At 38.0% G+C, this 17,664-nt stretch overlaps 1 long non-coding RNA gene across 1 annotated transcript; it reads right to left on the bottom strand.

Annotated features, from left to right (window-relative positions):
* Nucleotides 1-651: 651 nt before the first annotated feature.
* LOC106831809 (uncharacterized) lies at nucleotides 652-17,198 on the bottom strand. The gene is made up of 3 exons (XR_001398245.3): nucleotides 17,119-17,198; nucleotides 1,770-1,895; nucleotides 652-1,493 (listed from the first exon to the last, which is right to left on the bottom strand). It is a non-coding gene; the product is annotated as an uncharacterized lncRNA (long non-coding RNA).
* Between the last annotated feature and the right edge of the window lie 466 nt (nucleotides 17,199-17,664).

Raw genomic sequence — 17,664 nt, 5'->3', positions numbered from 1 at the left:
CTTTTTAGAACTAAGATAAAGATGGAAGATAGGTAGAAAATCCAGACCATATTTCTCTAAGTATTTCATCCACAAGGATATCACGAAAATTTTGTTAGATGCTTTGCTGCATAAAAATACACTATGTCTACAGCATTAATGTGATCCACAGGACTTACAGTCATTTAAAAGAAAAAAAAGGGAATGTCCTGGTTCTAGTAAATCCACACTAGTTCCTAACAATCGCTGCTTTCTTTTCTAAACACTTACAAATCATTAGTTGCATTTTTAGAATTTTTCCGGGGATTGATATCAAGCTGGATACCCTATCATTTGGTGGGGTGGTGATTGGGGTACATATTTTGTTCTTCCTTTAGAAATTTGGAATATTTGCTCATTCCAAATTTTCTGGAAACCCGCCTATCTTCTGTGTCTTATCAAAGATCACTGATAATCACTGTGAAATTCTTAACTGCCAGTTCTCTCAGTATTCTGGGGCAAATAATAAATGCAGTGAACTTTATATTTAAGCCCAAGAAAAATCAGGCATCGTTCTTTTGAGAATAAGGTTTAAAGTATGCTACAAGCTGTTAGAGTGGTTAAATTATAATAATTAGTATTTTGTGAAAATAACTTTACCCCAGTTATAGGCCTCAAAAGAGAGGAGTAAGAGATATTAAGGAACTGAAATTTATTGAGGACTCACTATGCGCAGGTGCCATGCTGGGCGGTTTACATATTTTCTTATTTAACATTCATAACAATCTTATGGATGTAGTTATTGTCTGTTTTACAGAGGAGTAAACTAGGTTTCAGAGAGGCTAAGTAGCTGCCCTGGATCCCAAAGATAAATTACAAAGCTGGGTCTTGAACCCCAAATCCATGCCTTTTCCCCCATATCAGACGTGTGAAATTGGGAGAAGTAACACAAAACTGGTTAGCCAGTTATGAGCTTTATCTGATGGGAAAATGACAGCCATGAGGTTTGTGCCTTCCTTGGTAATCTTATTCCTTCAGCACAAAAGTCAAGCCTAGAGCTAAGAAAACCTACGTGAAAGCAGAATCTTGCATCCCTAAAAAAGTAATTTCAAACAAAATATTCTCTTACTAAGGTACTAAGAGCTGGCAAGGTGATTCATGCCAAAGGCTGAGGGGGAAATTCTCTTAATTAAGAGTTAAGTCCTCATGCCTAAGTATGAGAAAATAAGACAATATCCTTAGAGAAGAGTGAAGACAAGAAAAAATGATTAAAAGTTAGATCAGGCAAAGACACATTATAGTTAAAGCTTAATTAAGAAAAAGGTATCTATACTTAGCCACTTGTATTTCTTTAAATTTGCTTTAAATTGCAGCTGAAGCCATAACGTACAGTGTGCAGAAGGAGAGTGTGATTGAGGAGGTGGAGGGAGGTCTCAGATATCTCTCCTTTCATAATTCTCTCTGGCTGACTCCAGTGCCTGACTCCAGGTGAGAAGTTTGGGCCGTTGATTTTGTACAGCACACTGTCCTAGCATCTAGACGTAAAGCAAAGAAAAGATGTGTTCTAAAACTGAGATTAGTAAATAATTAGTATATAATAGATTAGATAACCTTCTATAGAAGTAACCCATCTTAGGAAAAAATTTATAAATGTGTTTCTAAGAAGAACAGCATGCTGCCCAAATCTCCATCAGATACCAGAGTATTTCTCAAATTCATTAAGGCGACTAGAACACATTTCTAGGAAGGCATGACTAGATTGCAACAGAAATAAAGTTAGCAGTGATATATCCGATTGTATTGTTACTTACCCAGCACAAGGTTACTTCTGATAACTGTTAAAACGATGAATTTATCAGTTTTTATCCAGCAGTGCACAAGTGAGAGGGTATTTTCATTACAGATGAGCAACACTGATTCCTTACACAGAACCATACCTACAACAGAATGGGCAATCCAACCAGTTAATTCTGCCTAAAGCAACAGCCCTTTAAAGCATACAATGTTTGTTCTATTTTTTGTCCCTTCTTTCCTAATCCAGCTATTCCTAATAATGTCTGCACCCATTCAGATCCAAGCTTGGTGAGACTTCAGGAGCCCCATCCCATTGACTAGAGTCCCTATGGAACACTATTGTATGTCATTCAGTCCCTAACCCTAGAATCTGGTACCTTTCATCACCATTCATCTGGTAAGAACTACTACTACAAAAACAAGAGCCCTCGTATTTTGAGCATCTACAATGTATCAGCAGGCACTGGGTTCGGCCAGTTTCATAATTAATCTCAAACTTCATCACGATCCTACAAGTGCTATTAAGACCCTCAATTTAAAGATGAGGAAATGAGGTCAGAGAGCCAGTATGTGGCAGAACTAGAATTGAAACCCAGGTATGTCCAACCCTAAAGCGCATATCCTTTCCAATATGTCACATTGCCCCTCCGATTACAAGCAGCATATCTCCTTCCTCTCCAGCACCTACTCCTTTCTCTGATCTTTGCTCAGTGTTAAGCACCTTGAACTTGCCATAGGTATCTCTTCAATCAGTTAGGATGCTTTTACTGTCACACTACAGCTCCAAGTAGTAGTAAACCTAATTCAGACTGGCTTAAACATTTAAAGGGTGTTATTTGGTTCATGTAACTACAAAGTCCAGGGTAGGGAAGCATCAAGCCTTCTTTGCTCAGGGCTCCAAGCCCCATTTCTCCACTATTCTGTTGGCTACGTTTGACTCCATGAGTTGACTTTGCAAGATGGTGACAAGAAACTGTTTCATTGCTTACATCCAGGGAAAAGAAAGTGCCACTTCAGAGAACAATTGAACAAACATACTAAGGTTCACTCTGATGACCCCCCAAACCAATCACAATGGCCAGGGGCTATGGCTGTCTTAGGTCTATGTTCTCCATCTCCAGAACAATTTCTCAACAAAACATTCTAGCAAAAGCAGTGAGAGTACCCAGCCCGGTTAGACCAGTGGTTCCAGCCCTGGCTGCACATTAGCATCACCTGATGAGCTGAGTCTACACCACCGGTTCTCAGGCTCGACCCCAGATCAATTAACCTCTAAGGGTGGGCACCGTGGTGTCTATAATTTTGTTCAATTCCCTAAGTAATTGGAATGTGTATCAGAGTTAGAAGCAGCTGGCTTACATTAATCAGACCCCACTCCTGGAGTTGGAGTAGAGGCAGTCGCACCCACACCACGAGCTCCTCTAGGGTGAATGGGTGAGAACGGAAGGGGTGAGATGAATGGGGAAGGGGCAGTCTCCATGCTCTCTGCAGCATTTACCATGCTTTGCTGCAGCTGCTCATTTTCATTGTGTCTTTTCCCCTCTAGACCATAAACTCCATTAAGACAAGAACGTGTCAATATTGCTCATCATTGTACCCCCAGGAAATACCCAGCACCTAGTAGTAAATGCCCACCGAAACTTTTTAATGAATGAATGAAACCTAGACTCTGTAGGGCTGGCCTTGCAAACCAGCCATTTTCTCCCTTAATCGAGTCAAGCGTCTCCTGCAGATTAATCTCTCAGAGTTCATTGTCACTCCTCAGCTCAAAACTCTCAGGGTTCTCCTCTGCCTTCATCGTAACCTGGAGCAACTTTGCCATGTGTTCAAGGTCCTCTACAGTCCATCCTTCACCTACCTCTCCGGTCTCATCTCTGAGGATTACCTGCACTTAGAAGACCTCATCTTCACTAAATTTCTCTCAAACGCATCCTACCTACAAGAGGCTCTCTTGAATTTGTTGCTGTTGGGGGTGGGGGGCAGAGGGTTTGCCAACATAAAGAATGGCTAAAAAATAAACCTTTTTCACTTAAAAATTGAACTGGGGGGCTGGCCCCATGGTCAAGTGGTTAAAGTTCCACATGCTCCACTTTGGCACCCTGGGTTTGCGGGTTCAGATCCCGAGCACGGACATACTCCGCTCGTCAGCCATGCTCTGGAGGCATCCCACATGCAAAGTAGAGGAAGACTAGCATAAATGTTAGCTCAGGGCTAATCTTCCTCAAGAAGAAAAAAAGAGGAAGTTTGGCAACAGATGTTAGCTCAGGGAAAATCTTCCTCACCAAAAAAATTAATAAATTTAATTTAATTTAAAAATAAAAATTGAACCAGTGTTCTATGCAAAACAGTGTCTTGAATAGCATGGAGGATAATAATAACTAATACTTGTGCAGTTCCTGTGTAAGCAAGGTACTGCTCTTGGCACTTCATATGTTACATATTAATTCCTTTAATCATTCCAATAACCTTAGGAGATGGGTATGAGTTTGATCTAGTTTCCCAGATGGGAAAACGGAGGCTCAGGGAGAGTATGTGACATACCCAAAGCCACACAGCTAGTAAGTGACAGAGCCAGGATTTAAGCCCAAGTCATCTGACACCAGAACCTAGGTATTTAACCACTACAACTTTGATGGTCAGTAAGAGAGCAAGCGAGCTGTCACAAGAGGCTGAACTAAGACAACGGCAGTGGAAAGGAGGAGAAAGGGTCACCTGTGTATTCACAGAGAGATACCACAGGAAGGAAGAGGAGTGAATCCCCAACAACATCACGCCTTACGGCAGTGTAGTGAAAATGAGCCCAAACTGTCAGATTATAGGACAACAGAGAAATCTTGACAGAGCTTTTAAATAGAGATTGTACAGGATCTGAAGATTAGTAATAACTAGGCGGGTAACGGAAAGGGTTTGAACGTGAGGGCGGCCAGGGTCAGAACAGTGTGAGAATCTGAGGATCGGGGTCTCAGATCCATTTTCTAATGCCTAAGTCAGACTGAAGCTCAAAAATGAAAAATTCAACGACAGAATCAAGATCTCGAGGCCCAGCCTATGTGGCACACGTCCTCTTGAGAGAGGCCCCTGGATTTCAGAAGTCTAGAAATGTGTATAGAGAAATAAGGCAAAACACAGCAGGTGATGCCAGCTGGAACCTTCTCTGTTTTATTCATGCCTCGTTGGCAGACGGCTGGTTCCCAGGAGGTGGCTGAATCTCACAAGGTTCAGATGTTAGAGGAAACAAATAACTAATTGTGCTGAACTGCAGCTAGGATTCATTCCGGGGTGTGGACAAGCGTTTGTGTCTCCAGAGCTTTCAGTGAAGTGGAAAGCGTGTATTAGCCAGCTTGGTGATCTGAATTGAACAGAAGAATTGAACTGTTGCCAAATCTGTGGGTGACTAGATGTCCTGTGTGAGCCCAGACAGTCCTGAGAAATCGTGGTCATTGTCAACTGTGCCCAACACTTGAAAGGTAAGTCATGTCCCTCTTTTTCCCTGGTAACACATTACTCATCTCTCTAAACTTAAACTGAAGTTTGATAAACTCTTGTAGAAACTATGTATATTTTCATCTTCTATATTCTTCTACCTAGATGAGTAACAAGTTTACTCCCTGCTGTGTAAAAGAATACTTTCCTTTTATTTGCTTTAAAACTACCTATTTGATGCATCAAGCACTGCCCTCCTGTTCTAGTTCAATTCAGAGAGGCCAGAATTAGAACAGATTCTGAGTCCTCTCCTGTCTGCAAGAGCTTATGCTCAGCATTGGACGGGTGAAGGGAGAAGGAGTAAAAGGTTGATCCTTGCCTTCAAGTAACTCCAAAATCTTTGGCGATGCTGACACAACTTTTTATAATAGAAATCTATTACCATGGTACAATGAAAGTGACATAAGATCTCAAGTGATGATTCATTATATTGTAGGAATGTGGGGAGGCTTCCCCATGAAGGCAACTCTCAGCTTGACCCTGAAGTTGGAGTAAGATGTCAACAGGAAGCGAAAATGGTAGTTTGAACCCTCTGAGATTCCTTTAGAAATAAGGTGCGAAATGAATACAAAATAAAATAAATGTTCAAACTGTAATATTTGCAAGTGTCTATATGAAAACATTTAGGAGGCAGCTAACAGTTCAGGATTCAGACACGGAAGCCACATACCTATGGAGACAAGCAAAGCGGTGGAGGTATATATGACATAGCAGGCATGGAGAGTTGGAAGAGAAAGCTGAGAATGGAACCTAAGAAATACATGAGTCTGAGGCAGAGACAAGTGGAGCCAGCAACATGGGCTGAGGAGCAGTGGTCAGAGGGAACAGAAAATTATCAGCAGATCAACAGACAAAGGCTTCTGAAAAAAATATGACATAGGATCAGGCTGAGAAGAAGCCCTAGGATTTGACATTAGAAGCCATTGTCAGGTTTCATGAGAGTCGTTCCAGCAGAGCAGTTAGTGTAGAAGGCTGATTGAGATAGATTAAGAAATGAAAGGGAGGGAAGAGAGTGTTGGGAGTTCTCTTTCGGTAAGTGGGGCGAAAGAGAGATGATATTGTGAATAAAGAACTGGGTCAAGAAAAGGATTTTGCTTGTAGCCATGGTTAGGCACTATGCAAATTAGTTAAACTAAGTAACTTCCCATCCCTTTGGGGTTTATAGTCCAAGAGAGAGTTACAACAGAGAGTGCCAAAATTGGCAAGTTATACAAATGCACAGTTATTTATGGAATTATGTGTGATTTCCAAGTTGATGATTTTAGTAGGTGTTGTGGATTTTTATTGTTTCCTTTGCCTGGCTCTTCTTTAAGAAGAGTACACCTCTTTTTGGATGAACTACACCTGCTCTAATAATAATATGCTTCCAGCAAGAACTACTAACGTTAGTGCTCATACACACACACACACACACACACACACACACACACACAGTTGTTGGACCAAGTAATGAGCATGTAACCAACAAAGCCAATCAGAGTCCTTAGTAGGAGCTAGCAGAAGAGATTGAGTCCCTCTCTAAAAGCACAGTTGGAATATGAGCCTGGAAACTGCTAGTAGCTATGTTTAAAGCCTAGTGGGAAAAAAAAATCAAGAGTGTGAGAATAAATCCAATACAGAATGAGACACAAAGATAGTAGATGAAGAGAAAGAAAGAATAGAGCCCCAAAGATATTTGAGTCCCTGATTCAAGAGGTCTCTAAAAGTATGACTTCAACAGGAAGGGAAAATGGTAGTTTAAATCCTCTGAGATTCCTTTAGAAACAAGGTGTGACATGAATACAAAATACAATAAATATTCAAATTGTAGTATTTGCAGGTGTCTATATGAAGGCATCCAGGAGGTACTTAGCAGTTCAGGATTGTAAGTACTCCTCACCCCTGCCCATCTTGCAGTTTTGAGAGCCTTCCAATAAATTTCTCTTTTCATCTAAGCTGGATGGGCTTCTATCATGTGCAGTCAAGAGTCCTAGCTGTTATAGAAGGATTAGTAAAGGGGCAAGAAGAATTTTTAGAAGTTGCACTTTGAGATTTCCAATTGGTGAAAATATTTTAAAGAGTTTTCTTTGTAGTTGGCAATCGTGCAGTGGGGTCATATAATATGTGGCCTTTTGAGTTTGGCTTCCATCATTTAGCATGTTTTCAAGATTCATCCATGTTGTAGCACGCATAAGTCCCCTATTCCTTTTTATGGCTGAATAATATTCTATTGTATGGATATTACCCATTTTGTTTACCCATTCGTTATTTGAATGACATTTGGGTTGTTTCTACCTTTCAACTGTTGTGAATAGTGCTGCTATGAAGATCTGCGTACAAGATTTTGTTTGAACACCTGTTTTCAAATCTTTGCCTTGTAATAGGGTAACTTTATGTTGAACTTTTTGAGACATCACCAAACCGTTTTCTACAGCACAATTTTACATTTAACATTTTACAGCGACGTAAGAGGATTCTAGTGTCTCCACATCCTTGCCAACTCTTGCTATTTTTTGTGATTTTTAAAAAATTTTAGCCATCCTACTTGGTGTGAAGTGTATCTCATATAGCTTAATTTGCATTTCCCTAATGATTAATGATGTTGAGCATCTTTTCCTGTGCTTGGTGGTCATTTGAACATCTTCTTTGGAGAAATGTCTATTCAAGTCCTTTGCCCATTATTTAATTAGATTGTTTGTTTTTTTGTTGTTGAATTCTAAGTGTTCTTTTTTACTGTTTCGATTTTTTTATTGAGGTAACATTGGTTTATAACATTATATAAATCTCAGGTATTCATTATTAGGTTTCAGCTTCCATACAGACTACATTGTGTTCACCGCCAAAAGTCTAGTTGCCATCTTTTGTAAACGTTCTTTACAGATTCTGGATACTAGACCCTTACCAGATTTATGATTTACAAATATATTCTTGAGTTCCATGTGATGTCTTTTCACTTTCTTGATAGTGTCCTTTGATGAATAAAAGTTTTTAATTTCGATGAAGTTCAATTTATTTTTTTCCCTTTTTCTGCTTTTGGTGTCATCTCTAAGAAACCACTGTCAAATCCAAGGTCATGAAGATTTAGCCCTATGTTTTCTTCTAAGAATTTTATGCTTCTAGTTCTTTCATTTAGGTCTTAAATCCATTTTGAGTTAATATTTGTATATAGCATGAGGTAAGGGTCTTGGGCAAGCTTTAACCTCTCTGTACCTCAGTTTCTTTATCTGTAAAATACAGACAGTGAAAGTATGAGTTTCACGGAATTTTGTGAGGATAAATTATAAATAAATTAATTAAGATGTGCAAAGTGCTTAGAGTGGTGCCTAGCACATTCAATATGTAAATATTCAATAGTGTTAATTATTATTTGTTGTTATTGGTTGATTGTGGTATGAGATAAATAATCTGAATATGAGCTCATTAAGTAGACTGGAGGAGAATTGAAGAACAAAACTTACTTCTCTCAGAAAACAAATGTTTTAGGTGACAAGATCAATTTTTATCATCTATGTATTGTGTTTTTCTAAAAAAAAAACTTAGCCAATATGATCACTGCAATAATAGACGTGTAAAATCCTTAAATAAAAGGAGATGAGAGTCCTTTTCTATCCTGGGCTAGTCATAATAGAGCTGTAATCTTGTGCCTGTTTTTGAGCACTTACAAAGAGATTTTGATAACACAAGTTAAAGCAGAGAGAGCAACAGAGTAGTACGAAGTCTCAAAATGACTAAATTTGGAAAACAGCTGAAAGAATTGAGAACAGAGGTAAATTTTCTGTGAGGCTGATAAAGCTTAAACTTGAGGGCTCCTCTGTTGCACGAGTTCCGCCAGGACCTAATTTTGTGTTCGTAATTTTGTATTCTGTTTTCTCAAGAAGGACTCCAAAATGATACACACTTTTGGACCAACCAAACGTGGATCACCCTTGACTGAGAATAAATAAAATTTCCACCATCTTAAAATCTCATGAGCTGACTCAGGATATTGGTTCCTTGCTACTTTGGATGGTTGAGCCAAGGCTAGACTCATGCAACTGGACAATCAAGAAAGGACTGAGTTCAGCACTCAGCAGAGAATGGATTTGAGGACTGGTAAGGTCCCTTCTAACACTATGGTCCCAACTTTTTAAAGTTTCACTCCTTTTCTAGAGAAAAATCCTCAAGGATTTTTTTATTCTTAATTTTTAATACAGTGGTTCTTAACTGCTGCAATAGATAGGTGATAGACAAATGGATAGATAGGTAGAGAGATAGACAGATAGATAGATAGATAGACAGATAGATAGATAGATAGGATCTAGTTATACATGATCTTCACAATATAACTTCAATATGAGAAAATGTTGCTTGAAAGATTTTTTTCAGGTTCTAAGCCTAGTACTCCCACCAACTCACTGTGTGTTCAGTTTTATTCCACCTTACAAGAAGTCTAATTCTTAGTCTAAGTAGAATGTTTTTAAAACGCTGTCTGCCTGCCTCCAGCACCTTTATTTTTAATTTTCTTTAAATTTTTTAATAAAAATAGTTCACATTCATTATAGTGTTTCTAAGGTTTTGGTGTAATTGCTCTGTAGCTTTGTGAAATTAATTGAAAAGTTTACCATTTGTTTATTATGAAGCATAGGAATTAACCATTCATTGAAAGTTGTTAAAAGATTGTCTGTAAATCCATTTAGCCTAGGGCCTTTCTAGGAGTTAGCTCTTTGACAATTTTTATGATTTCTTTAGTGGTTACTGAATGTTTGTTTTCTAACTTGATTTGAGGTAATTTTGGTAATATATTTTTCTTAGAAAATCATTCATTTTATCTAGATGTTTAAAAACCTTTTCATGATATTCTTTAACAATTATTTGAATAATATGCATATCTAATTTTTTCTTTTTCTTTAACAATTATTTGAATAATATGCATATCTAATTTTTTCTTTTCCTTGAATACACTTGCCAAAAGTACACACCTTTACTGATTGTTTCTTAAAAAGCAGCTCTTTACTAAGCAATTCAAAAATTTTTGCTTCTTATAATTCATTAGTGCTATTTTCAAACTTTAACTTTCCAGAAACTTGAATATATCTTGCCAATAGATGTCAAAGACATTTGGAGGTGGGCAATGGAGGAGTAAAATGAAGCATCGTTGAAGTTGTCAGTTGTACACGTGATCTTAGTCGTGGAAGGCATGTTCATCCAGTTGTAACCTTGGATGAGCTATTTGCATTGACAGCTCCACATGGGTTAAATTTTAGCCTAACAATTTCTGCATTTTTCACTTAAAATGTGATCCAAAATATCATATTGTGTAGCAGCATTGAAATGAAAATTTTTGTGTATTCAGATGATTTTCTGTCTCATACAAGCAATACAATTAAAGGTAGTAGAAATGGACAAATTTCTCAGACAGATAATAACACTTCCAAAGCTAGGAAAGGGAGTGTGACCAACGCTGGCTGGCTTTCTAGAGATGCTGATTGTCATCCAGCTACACAGACTTCAATTAAGGAAAAAAATTATTAGTTTAACCCAGTAGAAAAAGCAAGTGAACCCCTTTCAGTATGCTTTCAAATTAAACTGTCAACTCTAAAGGTGAATAGTGGTTATGTGCAGAAGAACAGGAGTGAAAAGCAGTGTGTCATCATGGTGTTAGAACTGATGACTGCAAAAAGAGACGCAGGAGAGATTTCAGACTTCGGGTGTGAAGAAGGCTCAAACTAAAACTTTGGTTGTAATATTGAAAAAGAAGAAAGTAGCATGTGATTGTATTGATACATATATATTCTACTGTATTTATTTGCAGATAACTTGATTGTACACATAGAAAATTCTAAGAAACCTACCAAAAAACTACTATAACTAGTAAGTGAATTTAGCAAGGTCACAATATACTAAGTAAATATGCAGAGATAGATTGCATTTCTATGTAATAGTAATTGGGAAATTACTTTTTATAAAAACAATATACAAGATAAATATGCAAAATCAATTATATTTCTATAGACTAGCAATTAGAAATGAAATTAAAACAATATCGTCTACAATAGTATCAAAAACACATAAATTTTTAAAAAATGATGTATAAGACCTCTTTACTAAATACTAAAAAATATATCTAAAGACTCTGTCTATTTTTCATAAAGTTACATATACACCACAGGTATATAAATTGTCAAAATACATCAAATTCTACTTAATATCTGCATGCTTTTTACATTGATAGCATACCTCAATAAAAAAATTTTAGGTATAACTGGGCTAAATCTTTACAACTGGAGAGGACTAAGTTTAAAAATTTCAGAAACTTCTTCTAAGCAGTCTGCCGTCTGAAGTTATAGCCTTAATTTCTTGTTTGCCACAGGTATCATTTAGGAGATTGCATTTTTAATTGATTCTCAAATTGTTGAATTTTTGTTATTTAAATGCAATTGTTAATTTCTAGTCTTACTATACTGTGGTCAAGAATATAATTTGTACCATTTCTGCTATTTATATTTATAAAGATTTTTCTTTCAGAGCTTATGAATGATGGATTTCCATAAAGGAAGCCTGAAATATCCAAATAGATATATAAAAGATATAGGTAATAGAAAGATAGAATAGAAATGAAAATAGAAAAGATTTCATTTTCCATATTTTTTCAACATAATCTGTCAATGATCAATGTTTTCTTAAATTTCGAACAAATTTTGCACTAGTACACATCTCAAGAGAATGTTATTTGGTCTGCTCAAATATATTTTCATTTGGAATTGTATGCTTCATTAAAATAAAATGATTGTTTTTTCATTTTAAACTCTTTGTATCACATTGCTTTAGATACATTTCCTACAAAGAAGACTTAGTTGAGTTTCATAATTTTTTAAAGCAATCTGCGAATTCAAATTTTTTTTTTAAGATTTTATTTTCTTTTCCTTTTTCTCCCCAAAGCCCCCCAGTACACAGTTGTATATTCTTCGTTGTGGGTCCTTCTAGTTGTGGCATGTGGGACGCTGCCTCAGCGTGGTTTGATGAGCAGTGCCATGTCCGCGCCCAGGATTCGAACCAACGAAACACTGGGCCACCTGCAGCGGAGCACGCGAACTCAACCACTCGGCCACGAGGCCAGCCCCTGAGAATTCAAATTTTTAAGATGTAATTTATCTCCATTATTTACAGCTATCACTGATATATCAGATCTGTATTCTTTCATCTTGCTTGAATGTTTTCTGTTTTCATGTTTCCTTAGTGTTCCCTTCGTTTTGTAGAGTTTTTCAGAATGACTATACTTCTGCTTAGACGCTTGTGAAAGTTTTTTCTTCTCCTTATGAATTAAAATTGTTGCCAGGATACATCCTTGTGTGCCTTTGTGCTTTGACTTGTCTGGAACACAATGATTTTTTCAACATGGGTCTTACTTCTCATGAATTTTTCCTGTTACATCTTTAATTATTGCTTTTTTCCATTAGTTTAAGTAGCCTCTTCAAGAATACCAATTATCCATACATTTACTCTCTGCTTTTTAACATCCACATATTTTGTATTCTATGGAGGAAGCCAGAGCTCCCTGAAATCCTCCAGTCTCTGGACCCTCCAGTAAATTATTTCAGAGATGTGCTCTTCTCTAGGTCTTCCAGATACTCTTCCCTCCCTTGCAGTAGAGCCTTTTTCACAGACTCCATGTTGGTTTTTCCCTTTCTTATTTATCTCTGAATCAGTTGAAATCTATTCATATTTGGTGTTTATCAAAAGACAGGAGAATTAAAGTATCCTTGGTTCCACTATATCATAAATGTGCACAGCACCTGGTCCAAGCCCTGCTTAACAGAGTGACTTCCTCTAATGCATACCTCTTCTAGTGAGGTTCCATCTTGCTTGACCAACATTGTCTAATTTCCTGGTACTGTGAACCAGCCATGTACATAAAAATCTACAGTTCCCAGAATGCACTGTTACCCGGGTTTTGGTTGTAGTGGTGGTGATGGTTGGGTTTTGGGGAGCTTTGTTGTTTGTTTGTTTCTGATCCAACCTAAACCTAAGGACTTTTACCTGCAAGAAATTTTCCCCTGCAAATGCAGAATACCTTCATCAGTCCTCTGACTCGACCAAAGCTGATCTTGCTTTCCGAGAATCCCAGTTGTTTACTAAGAATTTCAATTTCTCTGGATATGGAATGATGTGACAATATTCTCAGCTTCACAAATCAACCCACATGGGTAAAAGCCCACCTGCCCAGTTTTCCTGATAAGAGACCGCAACAGAGAAGACGCAGCACCCTCCCTCCTCATTTCAAAGGGTTTCTGTGTCACGTAATAAAGCCAACTCACCATACCATCAAAAAGACTCAGATTTGTCTCAATCTTGCTTTATACTTGAATAGATTCTTCCCCAGTTTTGATATTATGTTGTCCATTGTTTTTATTTTTGTGTTTAAATTTTTACATTTTTTCTTTGTCTTTATAGATTTTTAATAGGAAAGTTGGAGAAGCCTTCATCAGGGCCTTCCAGCCAGGCTCCATTTTTAGACGAAACTCCTATAGCTTCTTAATGAATAATTAAAACATGTCTGGGGAGGATATTCAGCAACTAAATCAAAGCTAGAGATTATTCACTAAAAATGTGAAATCTGGGTATCTTAATGTGAAAAGAGAGAAAATATTATTTTTCAGGAGAGAAATAAAATTCCTAACAACTGACTAAGATGCCTTATAGCAATGATGACAAAGAATGGTATTCCCAAAATAAAAGGCTTATGCTGAGAGCTCAAGTTGCTCTCCACCCAAGTAGAATTAAGAGTACCATTCTGCAGATTTGGGATTAATGTCACCACATCGAGTCCTAGCTATAATGCAGGCAATAACGTTTTGTAAAAAAAGAACACCATGTGGCAGCCTTGCTAATCTTCTGGATGAGAATCAGTTGGAAGTTGGCAACATGCATTGACATGCCTTGGACTAAAAGGAGTTCTTAACATGACACTGCAGTTTCGGGGGCTATTCAGAGTTAATAAAAGACATATCGTCAAATGTAGTGTGGAATACGGGCAACTACAAAATAGTTGAATGTTAAGCACTTAAGTCAAATGAAATTTTTCATAAAAACTTGGGATAGTTCAAACAAAAGCCTAGAGGTAATGGAGACCATGGTTAGTAGTTGATGTCTATTTGAATAGGATGTGGGGAAAATGCTGTTAGTGACGGTCTACTTAAGGTTGAATGTTGTCATCATTTTTTAAAGGAATTTAGGTTGTTCTTCAATTAAAGAACTTAAAGAAAGGAACGGGTAGATAGCTCACTCTGGGAGTGGAAACTGCTTCCACCAAGAATAAAATGTTCCCCCATGAGAAATATGAGCTCTCCACGTCTAGCACCCTAAATAAAGAAGGCCCAATCACCTTTCTGAGGTCAATGTTAATATCCCCAACCTTCCAAGAGTTGAACAGCTCCAAGTTCCTTACCAGTCAAAAGAGCAGAATTTAACAAGAAAGAGCTTGCCTTCACCATGCTAAAGAAAGGCTAAAACGGCAGCCTGCTTAAACCTAATTTCGCAAGAAGTACCATAAAGCAAGATAGGAACAAGGATACAGAAACAGGATGGGACCAAGCAGCTGAGACTGGGATGGGATCGGGAGGTGGGCAATATATTTTTAAAAGCAGAACCTCAGGATTCTGGCAACACATAACAGGGAAACATCTTGTTTGAACTAGTCTGTCCTGTCCTTTCAACAGGAGGGACCCTGCTAATCCTTGGATAAAATTATTTTAGAGCTGAGAGAGAATTTAGAGATTATCTAGACCAGCCCCCTCACTTGAGGACACTTAGGCCCTGAGAGATTAAAAGGCTTGCGGGGCTCATGCAGTAAATTAGTTGCAGAAGCGGAATTATAACCCCAAACCTCCTGGTGCTCACTCTGATGCCCTTTCCACTACAACACCAATCTCCTGATGGCTCTTTTCGGGGAAATTCCAAGGGAGGCAGTGTAATACAGTGGAAAGAGAACTATGTCAATCACAAATTCTGCATTCTAGTCTTCTCTCTCCTAGTTTGAATGATAGACTCCTGGAAGTCAAGACTTCGTTTAGTTCAACTTGCCGCCCAAAGCAAGAAACCTCTACATAATATCCACGAGCAACTCAGTAGGCAACTGGGTTCTTGCGAAGCCCTCTCAGGGCTAGATATCTCACCACCTTGGAAGGAGCTGATGCAACTCAATGACCTGAAATCCGCTTCTCTGAAACTTCTATTCTGATCTCCAGGAAGGGGCTGTCATCTCTTTTACATGATAGCACTGCTCATCTAGTTCAACAAACATTCACCAAAAGCCTATACTTGCTAGACTTTGGAGCTGTAAACTTGGAATTATAAACTTGACATTGAGGTACACATAATCTAGTCAGAGAGATGATCCTTAATCACTATTAAATATGATAACGCATGCTGATAATGCATGCCTACAAGTGCCAAGCACATGCAAACAATCAATATTAGACACTATTCTTATTAAATATTATGTAGCTCTTTCCTCATCTTGTGTTCAGACTAAATTTTCACTTCCTTCAAGCACGCAGCATAGAATGTGGCCTGTAGATCAGGGATCAGCAAACTTTTTGTTTAGGTTTTAGAAGACATTCATCTCTGTCACAACTACTCAATTCTGCATTTCTAGCATGAAAGCAGACATTGAAAAATGTAAAGGAACCAGTGTGGCTGTGTTCCAATAGAACTTGACTTATAAAAACAGAGGGCTTGCCAGATTTGACCTCAGGCCATAGTTTACCAACCTCTGCATGAGAGGCTTCACTATCCTCACCACCCACCTTCAGTTTCTCAATGTCTCTTTTAAAATGTGTCACTGAAAGCTAGACACTCTGCTCTAAAGATGGCAGGACCAGTATAAAGTACAATAGGGTTATTAAATACCATGAATAGGATATTCTAAGTCAATTGCTATGGTTCAAGATGGTCACTTTTTGAAATAACAATAGTACTTATATTAATTTATTTTTAGATTACAATGTGCTTTCAGAAATACTCTCATTTAATTTTACTCATTATTGTTGGCTTATACTAGTTTTGAAGTAAAGTAGAAATCCTGGGAGTAAGGATGAGGTGCCTTATTAAAATGAGGGTAGTAAGTGAAAGGTGGCATTCTGAACAATGAGGGACCCCTAGCCCCCTTTTCCCTAATCAGCTCTCAAAATTTCGAGAGGGAGACTTAAATCTCCTACCCCGACCAGGGTAAGAGATTAAAGGGTTCCACTCTAGGGAAATAGGCCTTAAAAAAAGATACTGGCCTTTGAGAATCACCAAGTAAACAGCTAGGTTCTTTCTGAATGGATAATGAAACCCACTCTAGCAACCGTCAAGCTCTGCCCATGAATATAAAGCTTCCAACCAGCTTTTTAGTGCTTCATTTCTAAATATGAACAGACAGCCAAGGATCACCAGGCATTTCAGCAAAACCTCTAATCAATATTTAAGACAGAAACCAATATAAGCATGCAAAATAAAGGAGAAATAAACCCAAAGAACTAGAAATAATACAAGGAATTTTAAAAGAACTCTCCCCCAACTAATCTTTATTGACCAGGGCTAGGCACTGGTGGTCCAGCAGCGAACAGGAAAGATACAATCTCTGATTTTGGAAGCTTATAGGCTAATGGAGGGTCAGTCCTCTTTATGTATCTCCTGAAAGACTCTTTCCACTAAAAGAGACATTTTTTCCCAGACTAAAAAGTGTTTGGCTCTTAGTAAATCATAAGCCTGGTCCAGGTGATCAGCCTGCCCCATCATGACTAAAAGACCCACCCCTCGCCCCAGGTATTTGGTAGAAACTTAACTTTCCTACCCAAGGAGGTTTCCCCTGCCCCAGTTCTCCAACACATGTTGTATGTAAACACTTATGCTTTCTTGTTGCAGTCCCTCCTGACAACTGACCTTCATACAGAGTTGGCACAGAGTCGAAACCACCACAACAGTAGCAAGTGTGATATACAGCTGCCTTCTCAAATCCTTTCTGGAAAAAAAAAATAGGATCTAAACAAGCAAATGAGGATAAATAGATATCTAAGATTCAGTTTAGCACTTTACTGGTCTTTTTCATACGTTAATTCTCTGTTACAACCCCATTTAATCCTCCTTACAACTTTGTGAAGTAGATATTCTTGACCATATATGTGTGAAGTTCAGACGGGTTTAAGTAACTTACCCAGGGGTCCACAGCTAGGGAATGGTTCTGCCGGAGTCACACCCATGCCCTCTGCCACAGGTTCCAGGTTCTTCATTCCACTGTGCAGGCTGAGTTGTACAATGAACACCCCTCTTAAACACCTCTCACACGCAAAAATACAATCTTGAGTAAAGTGACATCTATCATAAAATCACCTCCAAAATTAATCATTAGTAATCATGAATCACAAGTTAATCTCTGAATTGATACAAAAGAACACTTGATATTGCCAGGAAGCAAGTAGTGAGGTGCCA

This window comes from Equus asinus, chromosome 10, assembly GCF_041296235.1.
Source record: "Equus asinus isolate D_3611 breed Donkey chromosome 10, EquAss-T2T_v2, whole genome shotgun sequence".
NCBI lineage: Eukaryota > Metazoa > Chordata > Mammalia > Perissodactyla > Equidae > Equus > Equus asinus.
Note: the sequence above shows the minus strand (reverse complement) of the source record. Positions and strands in the feature narration are given on the sequence as shown.